Source organism: Moschus berezovskii, chromosome 9 (assembly GCF_049115385.1).
Source record: "Moschus berezovskii isolate FMDL1 chromosome 9, NW_MosBer_1.0, whole genome shotgun sequence".
In the NCBI taxonomy this organism is placed as follows: domain Eukaryota; kingdom Metazoa; phylum Chordata; class Mammalia; order Artiodactyla; family Moschidae; genus Moschus; species Moschus berezovskii.
Window position 1 is genome coordinate 23,175,221 of NC_142468.1, and position 19,145 is coordinate 23,194,365.

The window sequence follows — 19,145 nt, forward strand, 5'->3', positions numbered from 1 at the left end:
CCTCTTCTCTATTCCTCTTTCAGACCCTTGTTCAGCCATGAAGGCCTCTGTCTAATAGAAAGAGTATTGTCCCAGGGTTTCCCCAGCCCTCTCATGAAGGCCTTCCTAGATGGCTGAGACCTCAGCTGCCAGACTGTGAGAAAAGGAAGATTAGAATGCTACAATATTTTTAACTCTTCCAATCAAATAATACTGATATGTAGATTTAACGCAGGCCTTGGTTCCTTCTAGGTGGTTTTGAGAAAGAAGCCGGTTTTGTGCTCTTTCCCTCTGAAGAATCGGATTCAGCAGGGGACTCTGTCGATGGCCTTACCTTTCTTCTCAACAGGTTACTATTAATAATTCTCACATCTCTTTCTTTAAAGGTGTTCTCCCTATTTCTGGCTCGCAGATGTTGCTGAGTGGTGTGTGGAGCATGCAGCATTCACAAATGTGGGAGCTCTAAACACTGGATCACAAGCTAACAGTCCCACATGTTTACTGGAAAGTGGCCAAGGGTGGAAAAGTCACTGTGACGCTACAGTCTTGAGGATAAAGTAGGAGTGAAGACTTAACTGGAAAGAACTGAAAGAAGACAGAGCAGACGTGAAGTTCTTCAGTGTGTTCCTTGTTTAGCTGATTCAGCAATATGTGAACCGTGAACTCCCAGATGTTCAAGCAGGTTTTAGAAAAGGCAGAGGCACCAGAAATCAAATTGCCAACATCTGCTGGATCATGGAGAAAGCAAGAGAGTTCCAGAAACCATCTATTTCTGCTTCATTGACTATGCCAAAGCCTTTGACTGTGTGGATCACAATCAACTGTGGAACATTCTGAAAGAGATGGGAATACCAGACCACCTGACCTGCCTCTTGAGAAACCTGTATGCAGGTCAGGAAGCAACAGTCAGAACTGGACATGGAACAACAGACTGGTTCCAGATAGGAAAAGGAGTACGTCAAGGCTGTATATTGTCACCTTGCTTATTTAACTTCTATGCAGAGTACATCATGAGGAACGCTGGGCTGGAAGAAGCACAAGCTGGAATCAAGATTGCCGGGAGAAATATCAATAACCTCAGATATGCAGATGACACTACCCTTATGGCAGAAAGTGAAGAGGAACTCAAAAGCCTCTTGATGAAAGTGAAAGAGGAGAGTGAAAAGGTTGGCTTGAAGCTCAACATTCAGAAAACGAAGATCATGGCATCTGGTCCCATTACTTCATGGGAAATAGATGGAAAAACAGTGGAAACAGTATCAGACTTTATTTTTTTGGGCTCCAAAATCACTGCAGATGCTGATTGCAGCCATGAAATTAAAAGATGGTTACTCCTTGGAAGGAAAGTTATGACCAACCTTGATAGTATATTAAAAAGCAGAGACATTACTTTGCCAACCAAGGTCCGTCTAGTCAAGGCTATGGTTTTTCCCATGGTCATGTATGGATGTGAGAGTTGGACTGTGAAGAAGGCTGATCGCTAAAGAATTGATGCTTTTGAACTGTGGTGTTGGAGAAGACTCTTGAGAGTCCCTTATACTGCAAGGAGATCCAACCAGTCCATTCTAGAGGAGATCAATCCTGGGTGTTCATTGGAAGGACTGATGCTAAAGCTGAAACTGCAATACTTTGGCCACCTCATGCGACGAGTTGACTCACTGGAAAAGACTCTGATGCTGGGAAAGGTTGGGGGCGGGAGGAGAAGGGGACGACAGAGAATGAGATGGCTGGATGGCATCACCAACTCTGTGGACATGGGTTTGAGTGAACTCCGGGAGTTGGTGATGGACAGGGAGGCCTGGCGTGCTGTGATTCATGGGGTCGCGGAGAGTCAGACATGACTGAGCGACTGAACTGAACTGAACTGAACATGGCAAGACAGATGGGCAAGAAGTTCATTACTCTCTGAACCGTCCTGCAGCTTGTCTACCAAGGGCTCCACTTTCTCCCCTTTCCACGTGTGTGCAGAATCTGTATCTTCACATATAGACTGTGAGTTCTGTGTACATGGAAAATGGCCCTTTAGACCTAGGAGGGCCTCGTGTCACTTTAGAATGTGACTCCCAGAAGGATAAAATCTGACCTGTGCTCATACATTGCTGGTGAGAATATAAAACAGTTCAGTCACTGTGGAAAACAGTATGGCAGTTCCTCCAAAAGTTAAACATAGAATTACTATATGATCCAGCAATTCTACTAACCTCATAGAATTGAAAACAGGTATTTGCATAAATACATATACACACAAACTCATAGTAGCACTATTCACAATAGCCAAAAGGTAGAAACAGTCCAAATGTCCATCAGTGGATGAATGGATAAACAAAAAGTGGTATATCCATACAATGGAATATTCAGTTCAGTTCAGTTGCTCAGTTGTGTCCAACTCTCTGCGACCCCATGAATCACAGCACTCCAGGCCTCCCTGTCCATCACCAACTCCCGGAGTTTACCCAAACTCATGTCCATTGAGTCGGTGATGCCATCCAGCCATCCCATCCTCTGTCATCCCCTTCTCCTCCTGCCCCCAATCCCTCCCAGCATCAGGGTTTTTTCCAATGAGTCAACTCTTCACATAAGGTGGCCAAAGTATTGGAGTTTCAGCTTCAACATCAGTCCTTCCAGTGAACACCCAGGACTGATCTCCTTTAGGATGGACTGGTTCGATCTCCTTGCAGTCCAAGGGACTCTCAAGAGTCTTCTCCAACACCATAGTTCAAAAGCATCAATTTTTCAGCACTCAGCTTTCTTCACAGTCCAACTCTCACATCCATACATGACCACGGGAAAAACCATAGCCTTGACTAGACGGACCTTGGTTGGCAAAGTAATGTCTCTGCTTTTTAATATGCTATCTAGGTTGGTCATAACTTTCCTTCCAAGGAGTAAGCGTCTTTTAATTTCATGGCTGCAATTAGCATCTGCAGTGATTTTGGAACCCAAAAAATAAAGTCTGACACTGTTTCCACTGTTTCCCCATCTATTTCCCATGAAGTGATGGGACCAGGTGCCATGATCTTAGTTTTATGAATGTCAATGGAATATTACACGGCCATAAAAAGGAATGAAGTACTGATTCATGCTATAATGTGGATGAACCTCAAAAACATGCTAGTTAAGGGAGCCGGACACAAAAGGTCACGTTGTATATGATTCTATTTATATGAAATATCTAGAAGAGGTATATCCAGAGAGGCAGAACACAGATTGGTGTCTTTCAGGAGCTGGAGAAAGGCTGATTGGGGAGCATTGCCTAATGGGTATGGGGTTTCCTTTCAGGGTGATGAAAATGTTTGGGAACCAGACAGAGGTGGTGGTTGTACACAAAATTGTGAATGTACTAATTGCCACTTAATTGTTTACTTTAAAATGGTTATACTATGTGAATTTCACCTTGATAAAAATTTAAAATGTGGCGGAAAAAAAGAGAAAGAAAACCCAAAGCTGACCTTTGTGTTCCAGGCACACACCCCAGGCACTGCTCTCATTTTCACTTCTTTGCACCTTCCTGGGCAGACCTGTGTGCCCATTTTCAGTGCCAAGGCACCCAGTTGGCTTAGGGTGCAGATTACTGTCAGCCTTGCTCTTGATCCCACTTTGGAGACACATCCTCTAAAATGCTGTGACTAAAGTTGAGTCTGCATAGAGGCAAGCAAATGTTTTGAGAGAGAGAACAATGGGTGCGGGTGAGAACACCTTCAAAGCCAGACTGTTGTTTCACAATATTTGGGTTTTGTGGCAGTAAAATGGCCTTTCTAAGCAAGATGAATGGGCTTGTATATTTCTTTGTCTTTAAGAATTTCTACAGGCTGCAAAGAAGAAAAAGAGCACAGGTGGTAATACACCTAGAGAAACATATTTAGGGCCTGCCTAAAGCACACAAAGCCTGTCTAGGACCCTTTGAAACTGGTGTTTGCTGAAGTTAGGAAGTAGAAAGTTCATGTTTCTATTACATTTGCTCCAACTTTGAGAAATACGAAGAGACGTTTTAGTTTTGTGCTTCGAGGACAGAGGAGATTTGGGATGTAAGAGGAGAAAAATGCCTATAAGGAGAACTGGGGGCACAGGGAGTTCTTCCTGTTAACTGGGGCAGAAAGTTGTAACTCTGATGACTGTAACTCTGACTCATTCACGCCCTCACTCTCACTCATCCACTCACTCGCTCACTCAGCATGGGCCAGACCTGCACCAGCAGACAATGGGTCAGGATACTAGCTGGAGCAGCCAGAGAGGCCCCAGGCCCTGGCCTTCCTGCCTCTGCAGCTCAGTGAGAGAGTGGGGGTGGGCACCCTGGGAATGTCATGGGCATAGTGCTCAGACAGAAGCAGAGGGCCGTGAGAGCTCCAGAGTCGCTGCCTGGGTTTGATGGGAAAGGCCTCCCAGCATGGTGACATATGAACCCACAGTCGAACAGGACTGCAATAGGGGACGAGCATTTCAGGCAGGTAAGCACAGCATCCGTGTTGGTCCAAAAGCCAGGAAAAACGGGTGGGATTCTGGGAACCTGGCATTTGGAAGGCTGGGGAGGGCTGCAGAGAGGAAGGGAGGCTGTCTAGGCAGGTCAGGGCCAGGTTAGGAAGAGCCTTGCATTTGACCCAGTTCTTTCTGCTGACTTTTTCCTTTTCCTAAGAACAGCAATCAAATATTTATCATAAGGCATTCCCTTTAATCCTCTCAAAAGCCCCTTTATACAGATGAAGACACTGAGGCTCAAAAAGGTTAAGCAATATCCCTAAGAGGGCTGCACACATCACTGGGATGTGTAAGGTGTAAAGAAATGCCCGGCATAGCTGAGCAGTTAGCATGGCAGAGGCAGGGAGGAGAATGGTTCAGGCAGGGCTCTAACTGCATGCAAAATATTTCATTTCTTAAGCTGGGTGTGGGTCAGTGTTGCTCCTTAAGCCTTTCTGTATGTGTGAAATTTTCCTAATGACTTTTCAAGTATTGGGGTAGCTTCAGTGTTGAAAAGCTTGCAGTGCAAGGAGGCTGAGGAGCTCTTGGAAGCACAAGAGCTGCCCTTTCATGTTCCAATGCCTGCTGAGCTTCCCACTGTGTGGCATGTAAGTCGCTATGTTTTTATTCCCCTTGCCAAGGTCTCAGTGGCAACATTTGTACGGAAAAAAGGACAAGGAGGAGGTTTGACCCTCCTGGCCCTGGGGCAGATGGTTACTGGGACTGAATGTTTCCCAGGGAAGGATGCAGGAGGAGAGAGGAATGAGTCTAAGCTCCACTTTTTGTCCTTGGGGAAGGTTTATGCCCTGCTTGATGGCTATGTTCTGAGTTCTTTTTCAAGTGAATTTCCCTTCAGTTACACTGTTTGCTTTTCCTGCTAGAGCATCCTGCCCCCTCCAGTGCAGCCTCCAGGAGGAGACCCAGCCCCTGCCTTCCTGATGTGCACAGCTTAGAACAAGAGCCGTCTGCCCATCGGACATCCTTACCATTTCCAGCTATTGAGTGTAATCAGGTGTGCCAGGATCTGATTTCAAAGCCCAAAGCAAAGGGACTCCGAAGAATCCTCTCTCCCTGTTGCTCCGGTGGGAGACAAAGGGGACTGAACAAACAGGATGTGCTGAGAGCAGCACAGAGCACTGCCTCAGCAAGATGGGAGGACGGGATGCAGGGCTGGAATAGATGGTTTTTGAGCTGGGGCACTGGCATGTGTGGCAAATCATGCCCAAGAGAAACAAGAAGTAGGACAAGATGAAGAGACACCCTGATTCATCTGACAGCCTCTCTGGATGGCTCTTGATAGACAGTCGCACTCTTCAGGGTCCAGGGAGTTACTGAATCCCTGCCCTACTACAAGATTCTGACTCTGGCCATTTGCAGATTTGTTGATATTTTGGAAATTAGAACTCGCCAAGCTTTGTGGGGTAGGAGAGGAGTGGAGCTCAGGGATTCACATCGTAGCGAGTCAGGACTGATGTGGGGCGCAAGTGGGGAAGTTGCGATGGGCGCCGTCCAACGTTTCTCTCTTTTGTTCCTCTCTTTTATCCCAGACTTTGATTTTATCCCAGATTGCTGATTGGACTTGGTAACTTACGTCTAGTAAACTCTCTCAATCATGAACCTGAAAGAGTACAAGATCATTCCAGAGAACAAAATCCTTCTTAAAATGATATGGGCCCAGGGAAAATGTCAGTACTTTCTCCTCTTCTTCCCACTGTCTACATTTTTACATAGGAGAAATCAGAGATTAAGTGTTCATCAAGGCCAAGGACTTCCACTGGGACAAAGGGAATGCCCTTGGGGGTAGGCTGATGCCCTTGCCAGTGGCAGAACTTTGTATCTGGTGCACCATCTTCAGAGATCCCATCACTGGTGGCTTCAGCCAGGGGCGCTTGGAATGTTGCCTACAGGTTCTTCTGCTTCTTACAGTTACTGGGGGATGCACCTGGCATTTTATGGATAAGACAGGAAGGACAAAGTCCCCTAGTACACAGGACAGTCCCACACAACTGAAGAACTACTCCAGCCTTTTACTAATAGCAGGCATGGCTTTCAGCAATAGTGAAGAAAGAAAAATCCAGCTAAGGGTGGGTTATGGAAAGCACAGTGAACATGTGAGTTATAAATGATTTCTGTTTATGCAAAAATATGACATGATTGGAGCTTTTCCTTAGTGTGGCCAGAGCGGAAACGGAATGTGAGGTCCTTGGGGGAATTCTAGCTACATCATATGGACTAACTAGGGCTGTGTTTTTGAAGGGGGCAAGGGGAAGCCAGTAGATACCATCCAGATTTTTCTCAAAGGGAGAGATATGAAATCCATCATTCTACTCATAAGCAAATGACCCTCAGAAAGAATCTGAATTCTAGGAGGATTTTAAGCACAAACACAATGTCTTTCAGAACTTGATTTATGACTCAAGATGAACCACTGCTAACACTGGAGTTACCAAGCCACAGAGGGTGGGAAAGGCAGGCCAATTAATCAAAAGGTGGCAGGAGCCTCCTCCAGGTGAGTTAACATACAAAGGGAACACAGGAGCCAGACGGAGAAGAGAAAGCCAAGAAGAAAAGAAATACCTATTCCCTCATCTCCTGGTGTGGCCAGGAGACAGATCTGCTTGAGGGGAGCCTGGAGGGCTGATCTAACTTGAATTCTCTCTCAGAACCACTGTGACTGGAGCTTGTCTAAGTGGAACTGAAACCCTTGCTCTAGATTCCACACACATGTGTTAATATGTGATGCTTACTTTGCTCTCTCTGACTTCACTCTGTATGGCAGTCTCTAGGTCCATCCATGTCTCTACAAATGACGTATTTCGTCCCTTTGTGTGGCTGAGAAATATTCCATTGGAAATACATACCACATGGTCTTTACCCATTCCTCTGTCAATGGATGTTTAGGTTGTTTCCACGAACTGGCTGTTGTAAATAGTGCTGCAGTGAACACTGGGGTAGCATGTGTAAAATAGATGGCTAGTGGGCACCTGTTCTAAAGCACAGGAAGCTCAGCTCAGTGCTCTGTGATGACCTAGTTGGGTGGCAGGGAGGTCCGAGAGGGAGCGGATAGATGCATGTATGTAGCTGATCTACTTTGTTGTACTGCAGAAACGAACAACATTGTAAAGCAATTATACTCCAACAACAAAATAAAATAAAAAAGAAATCCTTGCTTTGTCACTCACTAGTTGTATGATCTGAAGCAAGCTACCTAAACCTGAACTTTGGTCCCTCACTTGAAAAATGGGTTAACAGTACCGCTCCAGAGAGTTGTTAGGTAAATAAGGGAGCATTTATTGAGCACCTTCTAGGTGCTGGGACTGGTGTAAGGTCCCATAGCGACAGCGGAGACGGTGGATACTTTTGGGAGATCACTTATGTCGTAAGTTGAGTGCAGACACTGCCCAGCACACAGTAGCTACTCAACAAATGTCCTTAAAAATGTGTTTTCCAGTCTAAAATCATCATAGTTATGTTGTGTGAAACCAAGGAAGAATAGACAAGTAAGGCTTGGTTGAGTGGTGAAGGCAGCAAAGACCCAGTCCTGGGATCCTTGCCCCTGCCTCGCTACCCCTCCAATTCCTTTATAACTCTACCAACGTGGCATCTGTTTGTACCAACCTGTTTGTGCCAGGTCTTTGGACTTGACATGGCACTTTGTATCTTAGACATGGGTTTTACATAGAAGGGAATGTCAGCAGTTTTCAAACCTCGTCTTCAGAGCAAGAAGTATTCCACAGAGAGCCTGCAGAGATGGTGGAGGAGATCTTGAGCTCATATTCCCTTCAACTGGAGTAGCCCTTCTTGGTCTGCTTTATACCCTGGACCTCTGGGAAAGATCCAACCTATTTATTGAGGGTCCTTAATGTGCCTGACACTGCTCGAGGTGCTTAGGACACAACCTGAAAAATCAAAGATGCCTGCCCACCAGGGCTTAAATTGTAGCAGGGAAGACACACAATGAATGGCAAACATAGTGAGTTATTTGTCATGTTGCATGGTGATGAGTGCTTCGGGAAAGTACAGGTAGAACAGGATGAGGGTAGCAAGAGTGGGCTGCAGCTTGAACTGGGTAGGTCTCATGGAGAAGATGACATTTTGGCAAAAACTAAGCAGTCAGGGATTCATGCCAGTATCTGGGGAAATAGGTGTGGGCATCAGTTACAGACTGTCTGGGAAAAGAGCATTCAGACAGAGGGTTTGGAGTTGCAGAGACCCCAAGGGGAAGGATTCCTGGTGACTGGAGGAAGGGCTTGGAGACCTGGTGCTGCAGCAGGTGAGCTGGCGGGGGAGCTTTGAGATGGGACACCAGGTGCTTTTGGGCACGTGGGGCTTTAAGGACAGGGGAGAGACTTTGCTTCCAGTCTCAGCGAAAAGGGAACTACTTCAGAGTTTTGAGCAAAAGAATAACATGACCTGATTTATCTTAAAGCCGGAGGAGGGGTCAGTGTAGTAACCCTGGTTCAGATCACAGTAAAGGCTGGAAAATCTCCTGTTTGCCTACCTGCTCACCTTCATGGGTCCCTCAGGCTGAAAATGAGACAGATTATCACTGTAACCATTTTATACACTGGGAAATTGTGACTCAGGGAGGTCACATGCATTCACTGAGGTCACAGAGCTGGAAGGTGGCAGTCTGGAGACTAAAGTCCTATAGCCTCCTCTGAGTTACTCTCGGCAGGTCGCTGGGCACCAGGATCTGTCTGCTCCACGGTGTCCATGTAAGTCTGTTGCGTCCTTGACGACTCTTTTGGTCCAGGAAAAAGACCATCTGGGACTTCAGTAGCCCCCACTAATCTGCAGAGGATATAAATTTAAGACCCCCAGTGCCTGATCTGGGGAAAGTACTGAACCCAATATATCATACACCTTTTCAAGTCAAGAAATTTCACCTTTTCACTTGAAGAAAGCACTTCACTGCTTCTCTCCGGCCCAACCAAAGTGTCAGTATCACTGCTCTTGCACTTTGGGGCCATTATTAAGTAAAATAAGGGTCACTGGAACACAAGCCCTGTGATACAATCGGATAGCCCAGAAGGTTATTAAGAGACTAATGCGCAGGGAGAGCATACAGCATAGACACGCTGGACAAAGAGATGATTCACGTCTAGGGCCGGCTGGAGCTGAACAGTGCAAGACTGCATCATGCAGAAGGGTATGCAATTTAAAACTTAAGAACTGTTCATTTCTGGAATTTTCCAGTTAGTATTTCTGGGCCATGGTTGATGGTGGGTAACTGAAAACAAAGAACATGAAACCATGGAAAAGGGGGAACTACTGTAATTTGCTTTTCAAAATCAGTATTTTACTTAATTGAAAAACCCAGTTTTCCCTTTGGCTTTCAAGTCCACCTTACAAATCTTCCTTTATTCTCGTTAGACATCGTAGATGCTCCATAAAAGTCTGTGGGTGATGTCCTCACATTTCAAAGATCCTTTCTTGCCTGATGCCTCAAGAACGCACCCAATATATTCTACATCCCACTTCGTACATTCTGCAGTAAATCACACCAGAAAGGAAGAGAGAGCCTGCTGGCAGCCTGGGGTGGAGGTGCCACCGGGCCAGATGGAACTGATGAAAGGAGGTAGGGGGAGGGCTGGGGTCCAGGCTCAGGGGCGACTTCCTGCCAGGCCTTGTGCTGTGGGCTCAGGGCACCAGGGACAGGAGACTCCAGAGGCCCCTGAATGACGGAAGAAAGGGAAATGCTTTCCCTATTCCCTCTCTTCCTTCGTATCTTGACTCTGGAGAAGTATTGGGAGGACAGAGTGGCAGGCTGGTTTTGCTTTCTGCCATGTTGATTAACAAGGGGCAGCTTTGCAGCAAAGAGCTGCCTCCAGTAGCCCCTCTTGGTTCTTTTACTTCCTTTGCTCTCCCCTCTGCCTCTCAGGACTCCAGCCCTCCCCTCCCCTACATCCCCTCCCGAGTTCTTTGGGTCTCAGAGCTCTCAGCCTCTCCCCCTTCCACATTTCCCTCCAAACCCCACGCTCTTTGTTGCTGAATTCAAGGTTCTCAATACAATAAAGCTTTGATGATTTGCCTCAATTGAGGAGGAAGGTCAGCTTAAATGAATGAGGGTCTGAATAATAGAATTTTAAAGCAAGGTTTAGTTGCTTTCGTGTTGGAAGGCATCCTTTCCAGGGTAGAAGCTTTGGCATTTACATGCACTTAAGAGCTCATGTTGAGAAATGGGGCAATGTGTCTTAGAGACCCTTTTACATGCTTCAACAGAAGAGCCCTTTATAATCGGCATATACTTTCTTTGAATGTTTCTGCTCCTCAAGCCTTTCATTTTTAGTGACCAACATTTCTTATATCACCGTGATTTTACTGGGCTTCTCACACATCCGCCAGTTTCATTACCTAAACCCTTTATGACAGACATTTCTACTCTAAAAGTCTCTTTAGACATTTTAAGTTTTCAATTACACAAGCAATACATGAATATGTTCATGTATAAAACCTTAAAAATAACAACAACAAAAAACCAAACCCTTAAAAACAACAATAAAGACCTTATAAATAATGAAAAAGTTTCTGTGTCCCAGGTTATAATGCCACTATCATTAAGATGGTACTAACATATCATCCTAATAAAAAATCCCTCACAAAAACCACTTCTTTGGACCCTATCTAAAAAAAGGAATCATCTACATCTGATTGGGTTTTACTTTCTTGCAAAATATGAGTCGTCTCTGAGGGATTTAAAACTCCCAGTCTCTCCCATTCAGCACCATTAAGCCCAGCTCCTCACCCCCCACCGCATTTCCTTACTGCATCTCTGTCACATTCCATTCCTACATCTCTGCCAGGAACGCTCCCTAAGATGAATGTTAACAATGATTAAATCTAGATAAGTATACTTGGGTATTCATAGACTGTTTCCTCTATGTTGCTGAATGTTTAAACATTTCATAAAATAAGAAAAACTCATCAAATTCTAAGAACAGCAATATGGCCAAGTGACTCTTGAAAGAAAAAGAAGACCAGATCTAGTCACCACTGTCCACCTCCTCCTCCTAGGGATTCCCAGGCCTGCGTGGGGCAAGGCTGAGTCTCATTTATATGTACTGTAACAAAAATTATGCATGGTGTATTTCTTAGTAATGTTCACACTTTGGTAAATCCTTTCATTTACATTTATTTCCTTTGGGGGACAGGTAAGGCAAACATGGTCTGCATTTTACAGATGAGGAAACCAAGAGGTTTATTGATACTACCTAATACTCACTGGAAAACACTCTGATGCTGGGAAAGGTTGGGGGTGGGAGGAGAAGGGGACGACAGAGAATGAGATGGTTGGATGGCATCACCGACTCTGTGGACATGAGTTTGAGTGAACTCCGGGAGTTGGTGATGGACAGGGAGGCCTGGCGTGCTGTGATTCATGGGGTTGCAGAGAGTCGGACACGACTGAGCGACTGAACTGAACTGAATAATACTAGCTCAGTTATTAGTTTTTTAGTAGGAAGCAGACATTCTTCTTGGCATCTACATGTATTAACTGATTTCATTCTCATAAAACCTCTGAGTTACATGTATAACTTGCCCGAGATTACTAAGCTAGTAAGGGGTGGGCTGGAATATGAACCCAACAGTGTACTCTTGACCCTGAGCTCTTAAACACCTACATCCTCATGTGATGACATTATAGATGTCTTTCTAGTATTCTGAGAATGGAAATTTGCCAGCCTCCAGGGTTCATTTAGACTGTAAATGTGTTTATTCGACCTACAGTATTTTATAATTTTTGAATTACTTTCCATAATGTAAAGATTTATTTAAAGAAAAATGTCATCTGAAGATCCAGAATTCTGGCTTCCCTTGAAAAATCAGAAGTTCTGGCAACATTATCTCCTTTAAAAGGAGGTAATTAAGGTTAAATGAGGTCATAAGAGGAGACCCTAATCCAAAGTGTCCTTACAAGAAGAGGAAGAGACACCAGGAGTGCATATAAAGAAAGGCCACATGAGAACACAGCAAGAAGGCATCCATCTGCAAGCCAAGGAGAAAGGTCCCAGGAGAAACCGAAGCACCTGGTACCTCGATCTTGGACTTCTAGCTTCCAGAGGTGGGAGAAAATAACTTTCTGTTGTTGAAGCTCTTCTGTGGTATTTATTATGGCAGCCTTAGCAGATGAAGACAGCAGGAACTGTTTTCCATGCATCTCCTGCCCGTCTGTTCTACCTCCCCAGCCCCTGGCCCCTTTCCTCAGCACAGATAATCACCTAACACCTAAGGGCATTTGGATCAGTTATTAAAAGGAGTGGTCAGCAACTCCAAGCAAGAGGTTCTATGACTTCTGCAGGGTGCAAACACCACCATCAGATGGTCTGGGAGGGTGGGGAAAGGGCTGGGAAGAGGCCACTACCAGCGCGAGGCACTCAGGGCATTTTGCTAAACTTGAAATGGGGAGATGCTGCCTGGAGTACATGGCATAAGGAGACTTGGGAGCTGAGATGTGGGGTATTAGCAAAACTCAAGGTGGGTGAAGGAACATTAAGTTACAGGTCCATCCAGCTATTACAGGTCCATCCAGGCCATTGCTTGGGTTTAGCAAGCTCTTCTTGTCTGCAGAGTCTGAATTAAGCTTAAACAGAGTGATGGTCAGAATAATTACTGCGGAATTGATTTCATCTTAAGTTTTCCTATGGGTCTCCTCCAGGTGTTCTAGTTAGAGAGGCTTATATTTTTAACACAAAGATACGTAGCTGTTTGCTGATTAACCCCAGAGGGGCCTGGAGAACTGGGAGAAAGCCAAATTGGCTTCTGCTCCATCTTTGTATCAACTTTCAAGCTGTTAGAGTTGTAATGACTGTGGAGGGGGGATGATGGGAGGGAGACATCAGACAAATCCTAGATGGGCCCTAAGATCCCAGGGGACAGCCAATAGCAAAAGACTTCAAACCCAGATTTCAAATGGAATGAGCAGAGATCTGGAAGTGGTCCAGTGAAACTGGCTCTAGAATTTCACAGCAACAGGTTTAGAAACACCATTAACACCACCTTCTCAGCCATCTTAGATTCCTAGGGAAACTGCAATTTTGTTGTTGTTCAGTCGCTCAGTGATGTCCAACCCCATGGACTGCAGGACCCCAGGCTTCCCTGTCCATCACCGACTCCTGGAGCTTGCTCAAACTCATGTCCATTGAGTCAGTGAGGCCATCCAATCATCTCATCCTCTGTCGTCGCCTTCTGCTGCCTTCAATCTTTCCCAGCATCAGGATCTTTTCTAATGAGTCAGCTCTTCACACCAGTGGCCAAAGAAGTGGGGCTTCATCTTCAGCATCTGTCCCCCCAGTGAATATTCAGGACTGATTTCCTTCAGGATTGATTGGTTTGACCTCCTTGCAGTCTGGGGGACTCTTAAGAGTCTTCTCCAACACCACAGTTCAAATTTTAGTCAGTAGATAAAAGTATCAGTCATAGGACAAGGGTTGACCTGTGATTTAATCAACACTGATGCTTTTGAACTGTGGTGCTGGAGAAGACTCTTGAGAGTCCCTTGGACTGCAAGGAGATCCAACCAGTTCCTTCTAAAGGAGATCAATCCTGGGTGTTCATTGGAAGGACTGATGCTAAAGCTGAAACTCCAATACTCTGGCCACCTCATGTGACGAATTGGCTCAATGGAAAAGACCCTGATGCTGGGAGGGATTGAGGGTGGGAGGAGATGGGGATGACAGAGAATGAGATGGCTGGATGGCATCACCGACTCGATGGACATGAGTTTGAGTGAACTCCGGGAGGTGGTGATGGACAGGGAGGCCTGGCATGCTGTGATTCATGCGGTCGCAAAGAGTCGGACACGACTGAGTGCCTGAACTGAATTGAACTGAACATACTCAGAGCTCAGGAGAGAGCAGGAAAATACAGAGTTGTCTAGATTTCCCTTGAATTCATTTCTAGCTTCATGCCCACTGAAAGGAATATGGAAATACTGAAATTTGAACGTAGATGGTTTGGGTTGGGTTTTTATCATCTGATGAGGGATAAAGGGAATGGTCTATAATGAATAAAAGGCAAAGCTCAGTATCACAAGTCAATTTTCTCCCTAGTCCTCTATTGATGTGTGGGATTCAGACAAGCACAGTTTCTCTGACTCAGTTGAAATAGGGCAACACCACACATGATCAGTCCTCCAAAAGCATCATGAAGATTTGTGAAAACTGCCAATGAAGAGCTTTGTGCATCTTGGGAGTACACAATTGGCAAAGACCTTATTTAAACAGAGTCCTTCATTTGTGTTTGAAACCTTAGTTTGAAAGTAAATTGTTTGGCACTTACTATTCAAGGATCTGAGATCAGGGCTCCCTGAAGCCTAGGTGGGGCCAGGGAAAGGCAAGGATCTGGGATGGGGACTTGGAATGCTACGGCTCATCCAGGCATTCTGCGCTTCATCATCAGGGGTCAGAAGGTCTTGAGGATTAGCTGAGCCAGAACACCTTCTCTCTCAGCTTGGTCAGCGTTCCTCAGTGGACGTTTTTCTTGCTTCTGCTGATGTCTGGTTTTGGGGAGAGGGAAATTGCTGTAAAGACTGGGAGAAAGTGGAAAGTGGTGCTTCTGGTGAAGGTGTGCTTCTGGTGGGAAGGAGATTTTCTTTAACTAAGAAAGGATTTCATTTCCATTCCTCCTTCCATATCACACCTTGCCCAATTTTCCTTCTATTCTCACATACATGTTAAGATCTCTTCCTTCCATCCCAGTCATACACCTCTGTGGCTGGGTATTTTCACAGGATGAGAAGCAGGATACAGAAGTCAGGGGTATGTGCATGGTTGCTTCAGTCATGTCCGACTCTTTGAGACCCTATGGACTATAGCCCGCCAGGCTCCTCTGTCCATGGGATTCTCCAGGCAACAATACAGGAGTGGGTAGCCATTTTCTCCTCCAGAGGATCTTCCCAACCCAGGGATCGAATTCGCATCTCTTACATCTGCTTTGGCAGGTGTGTTCTTTACCAACAGAACTACCTGGGAAGCTAGAAGTCAGGGATGGGGGATGAGCAATAGTGGGGGACCAGGCTGTGATGGGGGGGTCAACGGTGATGAGAAGGGGGGATAGAAGAAAGAGAGAGAATGAGAATCTGTGCAGCAGGCTGGTTAAGGGTACAAACTGCACTACGGTTCATTCCTGTCTCACTCTCCATGGCCTCTCTAATGGAGCTGCCTTGCCCATATCTGCTACTGCTTAGGCAGCTATGCTTTCAGCTCCTCTTTCAGCCCACAGCTAGTGACCAATGATGTTATCTGAGAAAAAACAATAAGATGAGTCTACGCCAATCATATTTTCTCCTAGGAATTCTAACTACTAAATACCAAGGAAAAATGCCAACAGACTTGGAGTTGAAAGGCTGAGGTGGACAGAGAGGAGCTCAAGAGACCAGGACGAACATATGCCAGCTGAAGTTCTGAATAAGCAGAACTGTAGTGTGCAGGGCATGTCTGCTGGCAGAGAGTTGCCTTGGGCATGTATGCAGAGAGAAGCAGAGACTCTAAGGTAATGAAGCCCCAGGGTTGCCTTTGCTCCTCAAGGTTTTCCAGTTCCAAACCCCTTGTACCCTTAACAACATCTGTTCCCTTTTACCTGAGTAACTGAGTTTCTTCTCAATGGAAAGAGCCTAACTGTAATTGTTTGCTCAAGTTCTTGTAAGTAAGCTGAAATTGAATTATTATCTGAAGACATTTGCTTTGGGGAAAAGGAGTAGGTTGGTTCGCTTAGCAAACATTACCTACCACCATGGCTTACTTGGAAGCATCTTGCGTTCTTGAGATTAGGTTTTAGGCAGGAAATGGTGTGACCCAATTGCTCCTTTTGTTCTTCTGATGTCAAAGCAAGTCAAAACTACATTTCAGTCCTGAGGAAAGGAGATCTTGGCATCTACAAAGAACTGATTTAGTCTAAGAAAGGTAGGACCTTTTAAAGTTACTAAGATCCATGTCAACAAATCTCTCTAAGGGAAGCTTCAAAAGCATGCATTTTTACTTAGTTCAAAAGAGCAGAGAAGTGTGGCAGCCATATTGGTTCACCAGCGAGATCTCGTGAATCATTTCTCATCTCGGATTTCAGGGCCCAGGAGGGCTAAACTGGAAGGAAAACTGAGAGCAGCTCTTGTCAATATGAGACCGCAGCCATTATGTCCACAGCCTCTTGGAAATGTCCCCCAGCAAGGCTGCCATCAGCACTTGACTGAAAACACATGGAAGCAGCCCACTCAGAGCAGGAATTCATTATTGGAAGAATAATAAGGGAAAGTTTCTTTTTTCTTCTCTCTCTCTCTGCTGCTGGGAAAGCTGCTTTCTGGAAAAATCACAGGGCTTAGAGGGAATTTGAATCATGTCTGGTAACAAGGGATGGAATGGAGGCAGAAGGGCACATTTCCAGAAGTCTTTTCACACAAAGCATGATGATCCTGGGCAACTTAAGGCGAGTCGTTCTGTCTTTGATGTTATCATTTAAGTTGGGCCATGGCTGCCTTTAACCCATTATCCTTTCCCAGAGTTATTAGTATCGATAGCTTAAGGGAAAAGAACCCAAAGTTAAATGATTTTCCTTTGCTACTCCTCTTTTTCAAAAAGGTCACCATTTTGTGGACTAAAATCGGCTACAAAATTATTTGGTCTTCAGTTCTCAACTCTACCTCGTTAAGTCTTTGCTAAATGCCCAGTTATCCAAGGGAAAGGAACAAGGGGTGGACGAAAAAGAAGGAGATGTTTACCACTTGCCGGGTCTGGAGTATGTGGCAGACATGGCAAGTATTTACCAATCTCCAGTTCACCTTTCCTTCCCAATACAGTTGAGGTTGGATGGATGGGTGGATGCATGATTACTTGGCCATGAAAGAAGTGATAATGTGTTGTTTCTGGGAAGAGGCACTCAATTGCTAGTATACAGCACCTCCCCCCATTGGCAAATGTGAAATGTATGTTGATACTGAATTGAAGTACTGAATCATCCACACAGAGGACAGCCTCCCGGGAGGGTCTCTCTGATATGCACAGATGTGGTTTTAAGTCACTGAGATTTCAGGGAGTTGCTTTCAGCAACAAAACTAAGTCTGTCCTGATAATAGGCCCACTATTGATTGGTCTTCTCTCCTCCAAGTTCTGTTCGGAGTTCTGGAGCACTTGGGCTACATCTGAATCCCACCTTCATTGAAATTCAGAGAAGTAGGCCATGTGCTTTCTCTCCCACTTAGGTTATTCATCTGAGAGGAGTGATGGACTATTTCCCTCCATCTGAGCAAAAGTGGCCTCTGCTGAATTCTGTAATGGAATATAAAGATGCTCCTTTCATAGCCATCAGACAAAAGTGATGGTGATAGTATTAAAATCGAAGCTTAGGGAAAAAATGACACTCCCAAGTGGTTCTAAGACCATGACTTTTTAGGTCAGAATCTGATATTTTGCACTTCCTCTTACTTTCATTCCCCTCTCCTCCATTACCTAATCCTCACTGCCAATTTCCAGAATTCTTATTTGGCAATCCTGGGTTTGCAGGATGAACTTCTACAATCCCATCTCCGGAATTTGTTCACAAGATCAAACTAAAAGACACTAGGCATAGAGTTTGGCACTTCTGGGTTAATTCAAAAGTGTTTACTCCATGGGCGGACGGGGACCACACACTTCTGAATCTTCACCAGGACTACAGCACATCAACAGAGCAGGCACGGTGCTAGAACACTTAGGAAGACAAAAGGTGGACTTTGCTTACATATGTATAGGCACATACATCCCAAGAAATCACTGCATTACAGCCAAGTTCAACAAAAGTAATTAATGATACAAGCTTCACTAGCATTCCGTGAGTGGTACCAGTTTGGCAGATTTTCAGCTCAGGAGTGCCACCTGTGTCTTCTTCCTTGTGAATATTCCCTGGGGCAGCTTTCCTATGCATGTCTCCCCATTTTTAATAAAAAGAGAAGAAGGCAGTGATAGATCCTCTACCATATTCTCTGCAGTCACTTCTACTGGAAGATCCAACTACCAGTACTGCTCTGATGATTCTTTTATTTGGAAAATATTCGCTGAATTCCTACTATGTGTACAGTATTGTGCTGCGTATGTTAGTGAGGGTGACTAAGAAAGGTTGTAGCAGATACGAACAGAAAGAGTACAGGGGTGAGGGGGAAGAAGCAAGGCTGCCAGGGTTCAAATCCACACTCCATCACGTTCTAGCAAGAGACAACTTTTCTTGCCTCATTCCTCATCTTTGAAGAAGGAATGACGTAAAGTCCGACCACGTGAGACTGTGAGGCGGTAAGATAAGTGGATGCAACCACAGTGTGTGTGAGACGCACACAGCAACACTGAGTGTTGGCACAATGCACAGACAGTACTTAGGTCCTTTCCCGGCAGCTTAGTTTGTGATGAAAGTCCTGGTGGACCTTGGAGCAGGAGAGCACAGGGATTGGTTTGTCTGTCAATCTGAGCAGAAAGCACTGTCTTATTATTTTCTGGCTCAAATAAAAAAAAAAAAGGCCTCGGACTTCCCTGGTGGTCCAGTGGTTAAGAGTTTGCCTGCCAATGGAGGGGACATGGGTTTGATTCCTGATCTGGAAACTAAGATCCCACAAACCACGGGGCAACTAAGCCCATGCACACATCTACTAAAGCCCCTGCACATAGATCCCGTGCTCCACAACAAGAGAAGTCATTCAAGTGAGAAGCCCGCACACTACAAGAGAGTAGCCCCTACTCACTGCAACCAGGAAAAGC

General features: G+C 45.2%; 1 protein-coding gene across 1 annotated transcript in view; it reads right to left on the reverse strand.

The window, feature by feature from the left end:
* Positions 1–19,145, reverse strand: part of RAD51B (RAD51 paralog B) — a 761,238-nt gene that overhangs the window by 93,788 nt on the left and 648,305 nt on the right. The gene's annotated exons all lie outside the window — the stretch shown is intronic.